Consider the following 18,477-nt stretch of genomic DNA (forward strand, 5'->3'; position numbering starts at 1 on the left):
GGGGATTTAATAAGTTGCTATTTTACAGTTCTAAGACCAAGAAAATGTCCCAACTAAAACAAGTCTATAGAAATGTGCAATCAAAGGCATCCAGGGAAAGATAACCTTGGTTCAAGAAGGCCGATGAAGTTCAGGGTTTCTCTCTCAAGTGAGAAGGCACAATGGCGAGCACAGTCACAGTTTCTTCTTATCTGGAAAGGCATGTTGTTCTAGTTTGCTAGCTGCCAGAATGCAATATACCAGAAACGGAATGGCTTTTAAATAGGGGAATTTAATCAGATGCTAGCTTACAGTTCTAAGGCTGAGAAAATGTCCCAATTAAAACAAGTCTATAGACATGTCCAATTTAAGACATCCAGGGAAAGATGCCTTGGTTCAAGAAGGCCAACGACATTCAATGTCTCTCTCTCAGCTGGAAGGGCACATGGAGAACATGGTGGCATCTGCTGGCTTTCTTGTGGCTCTACCAAAAAGGGACACTCTCCAAAATGTTTCCTCTTTTAAAGGATTCTAGCATGCAACTCCACCTTCAGTGGGTGGAGATACACCTCCATGGAAATCATCTAATCGAAAGTTACCACCCACAATTGGGTGGGTCACATCTTCATAGAAACAATCAAAATGCTCCCATCCAGCAATATTGAATGAGAATCAAAGGGCATGGCTTTTCTGGGGGCCACCACAGATTCAGACCAGCACACATGTGGTGAACATGGCATCATCTTCTAGCTTTCTCTCCTGGCTTCCTTTCATGAAGCTCCCTGGGAGGCATCTTCCTTCTTTGTTCCCAAAGGTCACTGGCTGGTGGGCTTTCTGCTTATCATGGCTTTGTTGTTCTGCTCTCTGAGAATCTCTCATTCTCCAAAATGTTCCCTCTTTTATAGGACTTTAGTAAACTATTCAAGACCCACCCAAATGGGTGGAGACATGCCTCCACTTAATCCAGTTTTAACAAGCACTCTTGATTAAATCACATCTCCAGGGAGATGATCTAATTACGGTTTCAAACATACAATGTTGAATAGGGATTAGAAGAAATGGCTGCCTTTACAAAATGGGATTAGGATTGAAACATGGCTTTTCTAGGGTACACACATCATTTCAAACCAGCACACCATACAATGGCATATTATTCAGCCATAAAAAATGAAATATGGATACACACTACAACATGATCAAATCTTCAAAATATGTCAGTTGAAATAAACCAGTCACAAAAGACTACATATTGTGTGATGTTAATTTTGTGAAGTGTCCAGAATAGATAAAATCATAGAGATAGTAAGTAGATTAGTGTTGTTCAGGGACCAAGTGTGCAGGGTATTGGGGAATGATCGCTAATGTGTATAAGAACTTTTGGGGGTGAAGAAATTATTCTGGATTTAAATAGCAATGACAGCTGCATGACTATGTGAATATAATGAAAAACAGCAGATTGTACACTTTAAAATATTGTATCTTATGGAATGTGAGTTATACTTCAAATAAACCTAGTGTTAATCAGTTAATGTAGCTAAAGTGCTTAGAATAGTCCCTTGCATTTAGTAATGCCTAATAAAGTTTAAGTATTGTTATTTAAGAATAGGTTTAAAAAGTATTACCTACATAATCATTCTGAAAATTGATGGATTTTCAAGAAAGGAAATAATTTGCTAATGAGAACTTTAAGTCATCCCAAGAAGCTGGGAAAATTAAAATTAATATGTGCTCATGTCCTCACACACATCTTAATTTGTAAATACTATTCCTCACCATGAAAATAGAGTCTCTGGCAGAAATGCCTCATTCCAAGTTTGCAACAAAGAAAGTACAAGTTGGAAAGCTTGGAACATCGTGTGCCAGAAGGCAAGGAAGGACTCAGAAACAACTGCACTCATATCAAATGGACCAAGGATCGTGTTGAAGAAGATTCTACTTGTGGACACTTAAAATATTAATGCAGCAATGACTGTAGTGGATTATGACATTGAAATTTAAAAAAAGAACTTGTCTACAGCAACACACATGGTGAAGGTGGGGAGGGTAATCCTTCATGTAGAAGAATACCTGTTAATAAATATGAAAGCATTAATAGGATGCCACTTGGCACCCAATGTGATAGTTGATTCAGGCAAATATCACCAATGGATGTAAAAACCATCTGTAAAGTTGTTGAGGAACAGGATATTCACAGACTAAAGGTATGACTCAGCAGATTTTTTATTAATTACAAAGGTTACAAACTACATTTGATATAGAGAATCTGGTGGATACTGCTCTAAGTAATGATCAAACATAACATTCAATAAATAGGTCACCTCTTTGATTTAGAGTTTCAAACCCTTTACCAAAATATATGAACCCACTAAATCTACCTCTTGAAATAAAGTGATGCATTTTCAGTCTCAAACTAAAAGGCTGATATTTAGCTTTGAATAAAAAAGAAATAACATATTTGGTTAACTGTTAAGAGCAAACTGGGTAGTTCATGTAGTTTTAATAAGGCCACACTGTAGGAATAACAACTGATGGAAATAAGCCAACTCTTCAGTTCATAGAATTCTACTAAGACCAGTAAATGAAAAAGAGCCAATTCAATTTTCCACATAAAGGTAAATTTACAGCTCCAGTAATTTGAAGTACTATTAGAAAAGATAACATCCTTTCCAAGGAGCAAATGTCAACAAGTTTAATAATGAGGAATATTCTCAATTATTTTAAGCACTATTATTGATAGTTCTTTATAATAGAAGGGAGGAAAAATGGAAAAATTTGAAACCTTATCAAATGAACTATGATAATTACATTAATTATAACAGCGAATGATTTCTAAGAAATTTATATATTCTCTCAATGCCTACTTTACTGAAACATTAAATGTCAAATGTTATTAAGGATTCCTGACAGCAGGTATAATAATTTTTACATGATGTTCTCATTCTCAAAAAAAAAGCCCAATGGCCATTAGTAATGATCTTAATAAAGTAATAACAATGAGGGAATGTGCAACTGTAGAAACAGAAAGTAATTTGCATAAGATAAAAATCAAAAGATAGTTTTTAAATAAATTGTTTAATACTCAAAGCCATTAAAGCCTTACAGTAAATAAAACTATTTTCCTTCATATTTGATGTTACTTGAGGATTTTACTGCTCACAAAAACATGAAAAGTGTTTCTGTGAAATTTCTTGGAAAGCATAACTTTGGAAATTCTCCTCAGCTTTTCATTTTAATAGTGGAAGGTATTACACAAACTTTTGCAATATCATCATACGCATATGTTCTCTTCAATACCTTGTCTGTTATGTGTAAGCCAGAAACACTTTGAAGGCCCAATTTTAAGAACAAGAGTGTGAGGGTAAAATAGAGAGATGAATTTGGAGGCAGGTTTCCAAGATACTTTCTTGAACTTCCACACCAACGAATAGAGTCTCTATCATACATTTTCAAAGCCAATTTCATTTTCCTGTCACTGTAGTTTGTTATCTTACAGGTAATATGAAAAGGCTCTTCTAGAATTACAGTATCTGGGACTGTCACCAAAGACAGCCTCATGTTTCTATAACCTGGGGCTTCTCTTTCAAGTTGGAGTGTCTGTAGCATTGCTATTTCACCTAGATTTCTTTTCCATACTATATCCAATTTTCCCATTTTTGTTAGTCCTCTAATGGTGTCAGCTTTCTGTGCAAACTCCTGCTTAAGTTGAAGATGGTATAAGTACTGGCGTCCTTCCATTGACTGCAAAAATGTCCTAGTTCCAAAGGTGCACTCATCTTCTCCAGTTTCTTTGAAAGTATTTAATTCTGTTACAGTGTACATTAAAGATGGATCTAGGGAAACCTTTTGTATAAACACAGTTGATGATGAAATATTCTGAATCTGGACTTCAAGAAATAAGTCATCTATCTCCAAATTGTAAAACTTGGTTTTAACATCCAATGGTGGGAGGACAGAAAACAAGTATAGTTTCCTTAAAAACATCCTTTGTCCAGTCCAAGTTGAAGGGGTACTACATACAGAGTAACATCTCTTCCAATGCTCTTTATTCTGTGGTGGATGACATCATCAGTATGACAATTGGATGGAAGTTCTGCCACTGTAACCTTGGAGACTGAAAGATGTAAGGATTAAGACAGCCTTTTCAATAAGATTTTTACACCTTAATTCTTACCATTGAGAGTTTGCATATAACTGAATTTTTTCTCCCCCCAAAAATGTAGCTCTGAGGTTTTATGGTAAATTCAAACTTTCCCCTAAATATTTAGATTTCTGGGGATGGCCCACGTCTCATGAAATTAACAGGTAAGTCACTGCCTTCACTTGTGACTGGAAAATTAGTCAATAAATTTGGCTTAGTAGACAGCATCACTTTGACTGCCAGTAAGATCTCCTGTCCGGTGGATGGCTTTCCATTTTGGCCCACAATGTTGCTCCACTGGCTGGAGTCACTAGAAGTAGGAATAGGTTAGGTTACCCACCCCCAAATTTCAAGAAGATTATGCTCAAAGAAGAAGGTCTACCCTCAAAACATAAAAACAATTCCTGCATTAGTCAGAGATCAACAAGCTAAGTAGAACCAGTAGATGAGATAGATGATGATAACGATTCTGAAAGATGATAGATAGATAGATAGATAGACAGGTAGATAGATAGATAGATAGATAGATAGATAGATAGATAGATAGATAGATAGATAATTGATGGATAGATCAACAATAGAGAGAAGGTTAAATTGATAGATACAACTAGATATTACAAGGAATGGGTATACACGATTATCAGCATTAGTTAAGCAGTTCCTGTAGTGCTGTCTCCACAAGTGATGTAGGTGCTTGAAATCCACAGAGCAGGCAAGCAGGAAGGAAGATCATAAGCAGACTGGAACCCCATGAGCACAAGCTGAAACCCCACAGGATGGACTGAAGTTCATGTCCACTCTTGTTGTTTCTGATTTTATTGAAGAATGCAAAAGCCAGGGCACTTTGCCATGGAGCTAAACACAAACAACTGGTTCAGATCCTGATTCATACTGAGATAAACCATCAGATCAGCAATAAAATGCTTATGTTACCAAAAAGCTGCTGCCTCCCTTCCACCTTGTAAAGTCTTGGAGAATCTCCCTAGTGGCCCATCCTACCTATTTATAGTGGAAACATAAACAATGGAATCCTTGGAAATAGTTCAGCCTAGCATGGCTGACACATTACAAAGTCATCATATGATCTTTATCCCTGCCACATGGCCAGTTTGTTCATAAGCCCATGACAAGAGTGGCTGTAGGAGACGAACTAATAGCCACAGAATGAATCATTTTATCTACCTGATCTCTGCTGAGGTCACCATTTGGTCAGCATTCATATGGGTCACAAATATCTTCATATTCTGTCCCCATCTGGAGAGTGTATTTCATAGATCTTTTCCCAACACCACCTTGTCTCTGATTTTTTCATCTCATTCCTTCCAAGACCCTGAGCATCCAGCCAAACCACTGGCAATAGCCCATGAATCACTGTAGACTCTTAACTCTAGCCATTCTTCTTCCAGTCAAAGTGAACAAGTAAGTGCACTGCTCAACAATCTATGCATTGTAAGGATTTCCATTCATTGCTGTCCTTTAGGGTTGTACCAAAAGGGACTGGCAGTGCTACAAGTGCCTACTTTTGGGTCATGAATGCATTTCATGGAGAACCCTCTATAAAGTAGACCAGAGTTTTTCTTTCCTCAGTTAGTTGAGAACTGTTCATAAGGAACTACCTATGGGATCATAGGGGCAGATTGAGTGAAAGGAATTTAGCAGAAGTAGCTTTTTCATGTAATATCTGTGGGTCTTCAGAATGTGCTTGAACCTCATCTCAGACAGACCTCTTCCACTTAGTAAGGAGTGAGGCTGTGCACACCAACTTTATGGTTGCATGGCTTGGTTCAGATACTACCTAGTTCATGATGAGCAGCTCAAGTCATAGGGTAAATTTATGGCACATGGTGGAGCATTCATGCTTTTCTAAGGCTCAGTAGTAAACCAAAGGTTCCTTCTCAAAAGGAGAGTACCTATCTGCAGAGGATGACATGGCTTTGCTCCAGAATCCTAAGGGTCTGTACTGTGAGTAACTTATAAGTCTCCAAACAGTATCTCCATATGCCACTTACTCTTCAAGCACCATCAAATCTTCTGGTTCAAAATCTGCAAAAGTGACAGAGCTGCTTGCATGGCAGCCTGGACCTGTTGCAGAGCCTTTTCTTGTTCGGAGCCCCACTCAAACTAGTCACTCAATAAATGGGTCATAGTAGTACACCAAATGAGATATATATTTCCTCTAAAATCCAAATTGGCCTCCTTTTTAGTGGTAGGAGGAGCTGGGTGCAAGAATTATCCTTCATTTTGGAAGGGATATCTCTACATGCTCCAGACCGCTGGACCTATAGAAATTTCACAGGCATGAAAGGCATCTGAATATTAGTTGGATATGTTTTCCACTTCCTGGCATATAAGTGTGTTACAAATGTATCTAGTGTAGTTGAGACTTCTGCAAAACACATCTGGTCAGCAGAAAGCTATCTATTTAATGGACCATTGTGATGTCCACTGGAACAGGAAGGTAATCAAGGTCTCTGCAAACCAATCATGACATAGGGCTGGAGAGTTGATATATGCCTGAAGTAGGGCAACATAGATTTATTACTGGAATTTTCCACTGAAAGTAACTTCTTTCTGGTCATCTTTACTAACTGTATTAGTTAGGGTTCTCTAGAGAAACAGAACCAACAGGGAACACTTGCAAATATAAAATTTATGAAAGTGTCTCATGTGACCGTAGGAACGCAGAGTCCAAAATCCACAGGGCAGGCTGTGAAGCCGATGACTCCAATGGATGGCCTGGATGAACTCCACAGGAGAGGCTCACCAGCCAAAGCAGGAATGCAACCTGTCTCCTCTGAGTCCTCCTTAAAAGGCTTCCCATGATTGCATTTAGCATCACTAATTGCAGAAGACACTCCCCTTTGGCTGATTACAAATGGAATCAGCTGTGGATGTAGCTGACGTGATCATGACCTAATCCTATGAAATGTCCTCATTGCAACAGACAGGCCAGCGCTTGCCCAATCAGATGAACAGGTACCACAACTTGGCCAAGTTGACACCTGTCCCTAACCATGACAGTCCACCCCTTGTCAACTTGGCACATATATATATATATATATCACCTTAGACCATACTTAATTTCCAAATGAAAACAAATAAACGCACATTTTTTTTTTCCTGACAATACTCAACTGTCCTGCATATAACTGGAAACACATTAAATTTCTCCAGAATAGCGTGCAAATCCTTGGGCAACATTCATTCTTAAACTTGATATCTTACAACTTAAATAGTATAACACAAACAAAACAGCATTACAGTCCTCGTTTCTGTAACTGATCACGTGGTCGAAGTTCATATTTATCACTACCTTCTTCCACTACCCATTCCATGTTCCCTTTCCCCTCAGCAAGCACTTCAGCTGGCCGTGGTTCTTTGCCTGGTGGGGTGACCCAAACCTTCATTCCTGAAGTCTCAGAGCCATTAGTGGTCCTGCCTGGATTGTGTTGTTGCAGTTTTCCAATGATTTTAATCACAGGGCATGGTAGTACTAATAGACGCCCCAGGGGATCTCCTATATTCCAAGAAAACTCTTCTTTACCTCCATTATGTAGTTGCAGTCCTACTTCCTTCTGATAGTCAGGGTCAATTACCCCGGACAATAATGTAATCCCCTTCTTGGTGTGTTGATCCAGAGGCATAAGTAGCCCAAAGTGGCCAGGTGGCAATCTTAACTTCCAGTTCAGTGGTATCACTGTTGTTTCTCCTGGAGAAAGCACACCCCATTTTGGAACTAAAACCTGTAGACCAGCAGAACTCAGGGTAGCAGGGACAGGAAGCAAAAATTTTCCTAGTGGATCACTAGGAGTAATAGTGAGTGGCACCACACCCATTTCCACCCCTTGGTTCCTGGACCCATGGATCCTGGCTATGGGAGAAACAGCACCATACAGTAGACGCTGATTCAGAGCATACACAGCTTCCTGGAGAACATTACCCCAGCCTTTCAAGTTTTTGCCACCTAGTTGGCACCATAATTGAGTTTTCAAAAGGCCACTCCACCGTTCTATCAATCCAGCAGCTTCTGGATGATGGGGAACATGGTAAGACCAGAGAATTCCATGAGCATGTGCCCATTCTCGCACTTCATTTGCTGTGAAGTGTGTTCCTTGATCCGAAGCAATGCTATGTGGAATACCATGACGATGGATAAGGCATTCTGTAAGCCCATGGATGGTAGTTTTGGCAGAAGCATTGCTTGTAGGAAAAGCAAACCCATATCCAGAGTATGTGTCTATTCCAGTTAGAACAAATCACTGCCCCTTCCATGAAGGGAGTAGTCCAATGTAATCAACCTGCCACCATGTAGCTGGCTGGTCACCTCGGGGAATGGTGCCATATCAGGGGCTGGGCTGAGTGTGGGTCTCTGCTGCTGGCAGACTGGGCACTCAGCAGTGGCTGTAACCAAGCCTTGGTGAATGTAAGTCCATGTTGCTGAGCCCATGCATAACCTCCATTCCTACCACCATGACCACTTTGTTCATGAGCCCATTGGGCAATGACAGGAGTTGCTGGGGAAAGAGGCTGCCTGGTATCCATAGAACAGGTCATCTTATCCACTTGATTATTAAATTCTCCCTCGCTGAAGTCACCCTCTGGTGTGCACTCACATGGGACACAAATATCTTCATGTTTTTAGCCCACTCAGAGAGGTCTATCCACATACTTCTTCCCCAGACCTCTTTGTCACCAATTTTCCAATTATGGTCTTTCCAAATCCCTCACCATCCAGCCAAACCATTAGCAACAGCCCATGAGTGAGTATACAAATGCACCTCTGGTAAGTTTTCCTTCCAAGCAAACTGAACAACCAGGTGCACTGCTCGAAGTTATGCCCACTGGGAGGATTTCCCCTCACCACTATCCTTCAAGGACACCCCAGAAAGGGGTAGTAATGCTGCAGCTGTACACTTTTGGGTGGTGCCTGCATATCGTGCTGAACCATCTGTAAACCAGGCCCGAGTTTTCTCTTCCTCAGTCAATTCACTGTAAGGAACTTCCCAAGACGCTACAGCTCTGGTCTGGGAAAGAGAAGGTAATGTGGCAGGAGTGGAGATCATGGGCATTTGGGCCACTTCTTCATGTAACTTACTTGTGCCTTCAGGACCTGCTCTAGCTCTATCTCGTATATACCATTTCCATTTTAATATAGAGTGTTGCTGCACATACCCAACTTTATGGCTTGATGGTTCAGACAACACTCAGCTCATAATAGGCAACTCAGGTCTCATGGTAACTTGGTGGCCCATGGTTAAGAACACAGTCTCTACCAAAGCCCAGTAGCAGACCAAAAGCTGTTTCTCAAAAGGAGAGTAGTTATCTACAGCAGATGGTAAGGCTTTGCTCCAAAATCCTAAGGGTCTGCATTGTGATTCTCCTATAGGGGCCTGCCAAAGGCCCCAGACAGCATCTGTATTTGCCACTGACACTTCCAGCACCATGGGATCTGCTGGATCATACAGCCCAAGTGGCAGAGCAGCTTGTACAGCAGTCTGGACCTGTCACAGAGCCTCTTCTTCTTCAGGTCCCCACTCAAAATTAGCAGCTTTTCTGGTCACTCAATAAATGGGCTGGAGTAGCACACCCAAATGAGGAATATGTTGTCGCCCAAATCCAAAAAGACCACCTAGGCATTGTGCCTCTTTTTTGGTTGTAGGAGGGGCCAAATGCAGCAACTTATCCTTCACCTTAGAAGGGATATCTCGACATGCCCCACACCACCAGACACCTAGAAATTTCACTGAGGTGGAAGGCCCCTATATTTTTGTTGGATTTATCTTCCATCCTCTGACACGCAAATGCCTTATCAGTAAATCTAGAGTAGTTGCTACTTCTTGCTCACTAGGTCCAATCAACATGATATCATCAATATAATGAACCAGTGTGCTGTCCCGTGGGAGGCAGAAACGATCAAGGTCTCTGTGGACATGATTATGACATAGGGCTGGAGAGTTGATATACCCCTAAGGTAGGACACTGAAAGTATATTTTTGACCTTGCCAGCTAAAAGCAAACTGTTTCTGGTGGTCCTTACTAATAGCTGTTGAGAAAAAAGCATTTGCCGGATCAATAGCTGCATACCAGGTATTAGGGGATGTATTGATTTGCTCAAGCAATGATACCACATCTGGAACAGCAGCTGTAATTGGAGTTACCACCTGGTTGAGCTTACAATAATCCACTGTCATCCTCCAAGACCTATCTGTTTTCTGCACAGGCCAAATTGGAGAGTTGAATGCATCCTTCAAGTCCTTAAGAGTGGCAATAATCTCTGCAATCCCTCCAGGAATCCAGTATTGCTTCTGATTTACTATTTTGCTTGGTAAGGGCAGTTATAGGGCTTCCACTTGGCCTTTCCCACCATAATAGCCCTCACTTTAATGGCAGACACCATGCAAGATTAAGATTTCAGTTTACATTGTAAAGTTGCTACTCTAACAATAAGATTCTGAGTCTGATTTTCAGAGATCTCAAGTCTATGGTTACAGGAAATAAGATTTTCCTTCAGGATACTGATAGAAAGGTCTACATCTGTCAGACAGCACTTAAGCTTCTCATTTGAAGCCTTAAGCCCATCCCTTTCACTCCTTAATGTAGCCAGTGTATCTAACAACAACCAACGAACATCTCTATACCTCTTATTTCTACAAAACTCTGTAAAGGTGTCAAAAACATTATCCCCCAGAGCTTGGCTTCATACAAGCAAAGCATTAGGAGACCTGAACAGTGATATTTTGACTATCTCTTTTACCAACCCACTCCATGGATTGAGAGTGTCATTCTGATTATGGGAATCAGAGTCCTTAGTGTTTTTGAGCCCAGTCAGAGTACAAAACCATTTATAAAAATCCATTTTTAAGATTCTGTTTCTTAAGAACCCCACTCCTGGTACCAAGATGTATTAGTTAGGGTTCTCTAGAGAAACAGAATCAACTGGAATGCTCGCAAAGACAAAATTTATAAAGGTCACATGACCATGGGAACGCAGAGTCCAAAATCCGCAGGGCAGGCTGTGAAACTGATGATTCTGATGGAAGGTCTGGATGAACTCCACAGGACAGGCTCACCAGCTGAAGCAGGAAGAGAGACTGTCTCTTCTGAATCTTCCTTCAAAGGTTTTCCATGATTAGATTAAGCATCAGTCATTGCAGAAGACACTCCCCTTTGGCTGATTTCAAATGGAATCAGCTGTGGATGCAGCTGACGTGATCATGATCTAATTCTATGAAATGTCCTCATTGCAACAGACAGGCCAGCACTTGCCCAAGCAGACAAAGAGGTACCACCACTTGGCCCAGTTGATACATGAACCTGACCATGACACCTTTCCTCTAAGATCTGAAAGAATACAAGGATGCCCAATGTCACCATTGTTATCCAACATCGTGCTGGAATTTCTAGCTAGAGCAATTGAGCAAGAAAAAGGAATAAAAGACATCCAAATTAGAAAGGAAGAAATAAAAATTTCACTGTTTGCAGATGACATGATCTTGTATGTAGAAAGTCCAGAAAAATCTACCACAAAGTTACTAGAACTAATAAACAATTTCAGCAAAGTGGCAGAATACAAGAACAATGAGAAAAAGTCAGTAGCATTTCTATGTAGTAATAAGGACTAACTTGAGGAGGAAATCAAGGAAAAACTCATTTACAATAGCATCCAAAAGGATCAAATATCTAGAAATAAATTTCACCATGGATGTAAAGGAACTATACACAGAAGTCTATAAAACATTGCTAAAAGAAATCAAGGGAGACTAAACAGATAGAAGGATGTACTGTGTTCATGGATTGGAAAGCTAGAGATAGTTAAAATGTCAATTCTACCCAAAGTGATTTACAGTTTCAATGCAATAACAATCAAAATTCCAACAGCTTACTTTGAATAAATAGAAAAACCACATAATCAACTTTATTTGGAAGGGCAAGGTACCCTGAATAGCTGAAAACATCTTGAGAAAGAAAAATGAAGTTGGGGGTCTCACTCTTCCTGGCATTAAAGCATATTACAAAGCTGCTGTGCTCAAAACTGTAGGGTACTGGCATAAGGGTTGATATATTGACCAGTGAAATCAAATCAAGAGCTCAGAAATAGACTCTTTAATCTATGGCCAATTGATTTTTTTTTTCCAATTGATTTTTGAAAAGTCCACTTATCTGGGACAGAACAGCCTTCTCAACAGTGATGTTGGGAGAAATAGATATCCACATCCAAAAGAATGAAAAAGGATCTTTAACTTACACCTTATGAAAAATTAACTCAAAGTGGATGAAAGACCTATACATGAGACCTAATAACATAAAGTTCTCACAATAAAACATAAGGAATATCTTAAAGATACTGTGGTAGGAAGTCATTTCCTACAACTTATACCCAAAGGACAAGCAATGAAAGAAGAAATAGATAAGTGGGCTCTCCCCAAAATTGAATACACGTGTGTATCAAAGCACTTTGTCAAGAAAGTAAAATGAGAGCTACTCAATGAGAGACTACATTCATAAACCACATTTCTGATAAGGTTCTAATATTGAGAATATATAAAGAAATCCTACAATTCAACAACAAAAAGACAACACAATTTAAAAATAGGCAAAAGAAATGGATAGATACTTTTCTAGTGAGGAAATACAAATGGCCAAAAAATATATGAAAAGATGTTCAACATCTCTAGCATTCAGGAAATGAATCAAAATCACGAGATAGCATTTCACACACACTAGAATGGCCATTATCAAAAAAAAAAAAACCAGAAAACTACAAGTGCTGGAGAGGTTGTGAAGAAATAGGTACACTTAATCACTGTTGGTGGGAATTTAGAATGTTGCAGCTGCCCTGGAAGGCAGTCTGGGGGTTCATCAGGAAGCTAAATATAAACTGCCATATCATGATGCAATCCTGTGACTAGGTATAAACTTGGAAGAACTAAAAGTGGGCACAAATGACTGAATTAAGTTGAATGTCAGCATGGTTGATGGAGAAGGGCTGGGAGTATGTATGAAACCAGAAGAAAGGATAGAGGATAAACTGAGACAGTAAAACATAAGAATGCGTAGAGTAGACAAGGATGGCAGTTAAATGTGCAAATATAAAAACATTTTTGCATGAGGGAGAACAAATGATGTCAACATTGCAAGGGGTTGAAAACGGATGGTATATAAGAAAAGGTATAATCAATGCAAGTTAGGGCATATAGTCAACAGTAACCTTGTAGTATGCTTCCACTGAATGTAACAAAGGCATTATGCCAAAATTAACTATCAATAAGTGGGAGGCATGGGGGAGGGGTGTGGAGTCTATGCAGGAGAAAAGGAAATGTCTTCATATAGATTATGATGATGAGGTATGTCTATTTACTTAGGGTGGAGTGTATGATGTGCAAATAAAATTGGTTAAAAATGAACAGAGAGAAACAAGTGCTAGAGAAAACGTGGAGAAAAAGATGTAAATATTCATAGTTGGTAGGGAAGCTGAGAGGTGTAACAGTTCCAGAGGGCATTGTGATGATGCCACAGGAGGCAAGGGGTGAAGTTGTCATATGATCTTGCAATCGTGTTGCTAGGTATATACCTGGAGGAACTGAGAGTGGGGACATGAATCAGCATTTGCACTCTGGTGTTTATGGTGGCAGTGTTCAAAATTCAAAATGGATGGAGGTAGCCTAAGGGTACAATGACTGAGGAATGGATGGGGAACTGTGATGTTATATACAACATTCACCTGAGTGGCTGTAAGAAGGAATGAAGTTGTGAGGCATGCAAGTAGGTGAATGAACCTTAAGGACAGCATACAAAAATGTCAAAACAAAAGGACAAATATTATGCCTCACACATATGGATTAACTATAATGTACAAACTCAGAGAATTGAAGTTGAGAGCATGTGTTATCAGGTTGGGGTCTATTGAAGAGGTTCCTAGATTGTAAGCTCTTACAACAATCACATATATTTAGGAGTTGTAACTGATATTTCTAAGTTCTGAGATACTGAGCTGTTTGTATGTAATCTGGTCATTCCTTGATACTTTGGCTATTTATGTAATACCTGAGACTCAAAGTTAGATCAGTGATATGAAAGTCAGCATTACTCCATTCAGCAACTGTGTAAAAAGCTGAAAAAGTGATCAGACTTCAACTAAAGATATGAATGAAGCTGATCTGGAAAGGACTAAGGTAAATCAGAATACTGGGTAAAGAATGATATGCCCCACGTTTTCAAACCAACTTCTGTGCAAGATCAAAAGGAGTGAGGTTTACTTGATGAACAATTCATATTTTGGGTGGCACATTATCTAATTTAACTTATATGGTCAGTTTATTTGAACACCGTAAGTACATGGAATCTTGAATACAGCATGAGATCTTGTTGATTTGTACATGTTAGTGTGATGTTCCAATAAGTCATAAAGTAATCTAGGCAGAAAATTAAAAAGCATTTGCAATGCAGACGTGCAAGATGGTGGCTTAGTGAGGTGTGGAATTTAGTTCATCCTCCAGAGCAGCTAGGAAATAGCCAGGAACAGCACAGAATAACTGCCGGGGCCACATCAGTGATAAGGCAAACACTATACACCAGTCTGGACAAGTTGGACCAGCTGCAATCCCATCCAGAACCATAAGCCCCCCAAGCTGCAGAGGTCAGAACCCCACCCCGTAGGCTGATTCCCAGAGGGGAAAGGAAAAGGACTTTACTAACAGCAAGGGGCTAAGCTCAATCAAACACCAATTGTGGAATTAATTAACAAATTCTGACTACTAAAAATAGGCCCCCAACTCAGCTAAACATCACATAAAAGCTAAACGTTCTACTTTTTTTGCCCCAGCACAGAGTGGGCAGGGCTGATGGAAAAAAAAAAAACAACAGATTTTTGGGATTAGACAGCACAAAGTACTTGAAAAGGCCTGGACATGAAAAAAAGGAGGGGGGGGACAAAGACCTGGAATATATAGAGCAATGTACCAACTTAAAATCTTGATTACCAAACCCAAAGAATAGGGGGCCTGCTCAGAAAAGGATATTTTTTACAACCTCAAGGATTCTCAGCCTCCAACTTCCCCAGGCAAAGGCAGAATTAAGCTTGTCTGAGACACAAAGAGGCTGGTCAGGTGAAAGGAGGTAATTCCCAGAAGGCTGTGCCTTCCCAGGAGAGGGGTGGGGCCCAGATCAGGTGGAATCCCTCCCTCAAGGAATTTAGACCCCAGGGACAGGGAAATTGAAGCAATGAAAGCCAGCCTACAACCTCTCTTCAATCTCACCCACATCCCCAGGAGGAAGAGTCTGCTGAGGTTAAAGGGACCATATCACTTTCTGCTGGTGGGACCCGCAGGCAGACAACAACCACAAATGGGGCAGGATTGGAAAAATAGAGTCTAGAGCCTTCATAGGAAAGTCTGTCACCTGCTGGGACACACCCTCAGGGAAAACTGATGCGGGTGACTCTTCCCTACTGAGAGGAGGCCAGCCTGATCTGGCAAAATATGACTGGGGTCTATAATACCCAAGTAGACCATTCTAAGGTTTTAAAAAAAGGCACAATACAGGCAAGGCAGGAGACAAGAAAAGAAAAATTTAGATCCATTAATCAAATATGCTAGAGGTCTAGAATAAGTTGAACTGAATGTCAAAGAACAGAAAGAGAACAAAGCCATCGAGCAAGAAAATCCTAGGTAAGAGAGTGGAAATAATCTCCAGAATAAACTATTTATGGAAATTAAATACCTAGACACCAGTAAAACATAATGAATGATACCAAGAAAACTGAAGATATGGCCCAGCCAAAGGAACAAACAAACAATTTGAATGAGATACAGGAGTTGAAACAATTGATTCAGGATGTTTGAACAGATGTGGAAAATCTCATCAAAAATCAAATCAATGAATTCAGGGAGGATATAAGGAAGGCAAGGGATAAAAAAAAGAAGAAATCAAAAGTCTGAAAAAACAAATCACAGAACTTATGGGAATGAAAGCCACAGAAGAAGAGATGAAAAGAAAAAAACAATGGAAACCCACATTGTTAGATTTCAAGAGACAGAAGATAGGATTAGTGAACTGGAGGACAGAACATCTGAAATGCAACAAGCAAAAAAAATATAGGGAAAAAGTGGGAAAATATGAGCAGGGACTCAGGGAATTGAAAGACAATATGAACCACACAAATATATGTGTTATGGGTGTTCCAGAAGGAGAAGAGATGGGAAAGGGAGGAGAAAAACCAATGGAGGAAATTATCACGGAAAATTTCCCAACTCTTATGAAAGACTTAAAATTACAGATCCAAGAAGTACAGTGTACCCCAAAGAGAATAGATCCAAATAGACGTAATCCAAGACATTTACCAATCAGAATGTCAGAGGTCAAAGAGAAAGAGAGAATCTTGGAAGCTGCAAGAGAAAAGCAATCCATCATATACAAGGGAAACCCAATAAGACTATATGTAGATTTCTCAGCAGAAACTATAGAGGCAAGAAGACAGTGGTATGATATATTTAAATTACTAAAAGAGAAAAACTGCCAACCAAGAATTCTATATCCAGGAAAGTTGTCCTTCAAAAAAATGAGGGAGAAATTAAAACATTTTCAGACAAAAAATCACTGAATCTGTGACCAAGAGACCAGCTCTGCAAGAAATACTAAAGGGAGCATTAGAGACAGATATGAAAAGACAGAAGAGAGAGGTGTGGAGAAGAGTGTAGAAATGAAGACTATGAGTAAAAAGAAGGAAAATTAGATATGACACATAAAATCCAGAAGACAAAATAGTATAACAAAGTACGACCCGTGCAGTAATAACACTAAATGTTAATGGATTAAACTCCCCAAAAGACATAGACTGGCAGAATGGATTAAAAAACAGAACCCATCTATATGCTGTCTACAGGAAACACACCTTAGACCCAAGGATAAACATAGGTTGAAACTACAAGGGTGGGAAAAGATATTTCATGCAAATGACAATCAGAACAGAACAGTAGTAGCTATACTAATATCCAACAAATTAGACTTCAAATGTAAAACAGTTAAAAGAGGTAAAGAAGGATACTGTGTATTAATAAAAGGAACAATTCAACAAGAAGACATAACAATCATAAATATTTATGCACCAAGCTAGAATGCTCCAAAATACATGTGCCAAACACTGAAAAGACAAATGGACACACCTACCATAATAGTTGGAGACCTGAATTCCACACTCTCATCAATGGATAGAATATCAAGAGAGAGGATCAATAAAGAAACAGAGAATTTGAATAATACAATAACTGAGCTAGACTTAACAGACATTGATAGAACATTACACCTCACAACAGCATGATATACCTTTTTCTCAAGTGCTCATGGATCATTCTCAAGGATAGACAATATGGTGGGTCACAAAGCAAGTCTCAATAAATTTAAAAAGATTGAAATCATGCAAAACACTTTCTCAGATCATAAAGGAATGAAGTTGGAAATCAATAATAGGCAGAGTGCCAGAAAATTCACAAATATGTGGAGGCTCAACAACACACTCTTAAACAACCAGTGGGTCAAGGAAGAAATTACAAGAGAAATCAGTAAATATCTCAAGGCAAATGAAAATGAAAACACAACATATCAAAACTTATGAGATGCAGCAAAGGCTGCTAAGAGGGAAATTGATTGCCCTAAATGCCTATATGAAAAAACAAGAAAGGGCAACATTCAAGGAATTAACTGTTCACTTTGAAGAAGAACAGCAAACTAACCCCAAAGCAAGCAAAAGGAAAGAAATAATGAAGATTAGAGCAGAAATAAATGAAATTGAGAATATGAAAACAATTGAGAAAAATCGACAAAACCAGAAGTTGGTTCTAGGAGAAAATCAATAAGATTGATGGACCCTTAGCAAGACTGACATAAAGAAGAAAAGAGAGGTTGCAAATAAATAAGATCAGAAATGGAAGAGGAAACATAACCACTGACTCCACAGAAATAAAGGAAGTAATGACAGGATACTTTGAAAAACTTTATGCTAATAAACAAGACAGGTAGATGAAATGGACTTTATAGAAACGCATGAAGAACGAACTTTGACTCAAGAAGAAATAGACAACCTCAGCAAACCAATCACAAGTGAAGAAATTAAATCAGTCATTAAGAAGCTCCCCCAAAAGAAAAGTCCAGGACCAGAAGACGTCACAGGTGAATTCTATCAAACATTCCAGAAAAAATTAGTACCAATCCTGCTCAAACTCTTCAAAAAAATTGAAGAGGAGGGAAAGTTACCTAACTCATTCTACGAAGCCAACATCACCCTCATAAGAAAGCCAGACAAAGACATTACAAAAAAAGAAAACTACAGGCCAATCTCTCTAATGAATATAGATGCAAAAATCCTC

At 39.3% G+C, this 18,477-nt stretch overlaps 1 pseudogene across 3 annotated transcripts in view; it reads right to left on the bottom strand.

Annotated features, from left to right (window-relative positions):
• Positions 1-661: 661 nt before the first annotated feature.
• Positions 662-18,477, bottom strand: part of LOC143670882 (trafficking protein particle complex subunit 13 pseudogene) — a 48,776-nt pseudogene continuing 30,960 nt past the window's right edge. For 2 of the 3 annotated variants that reach the window (XR_013169470.1, XR_013169469.1), the window contains one exon: positions 662-4,090. The product of XR_013169470.1 is annotated as a trafficking protein particle complex subunit 13 pseudogene, transcript variant X2 (transcript). Of the gene's footprint in view, positions 4,091-7,661; positions 7,691-18,477 lie in introns of those variants that run through there. The other variant, XR_013169471.1, reaches the window with a different exon arrangement.

Source organism: Tamandua tetradactyla, chromosome X (assembly GCF_023851605.1).
Source record: "Tamandua tetradactyla isolate mTamTet1 chromosome X, mTamTet1.pri, whole genome shotgun sequence".
NCBI classification, from domain to species: domain Eukaryota; kingdom Metazoa; phylum Chordata; class Mammalia; order Pilosa; family Myrmecophagidae; genus Tamandua; species Tamandua tetradactyla.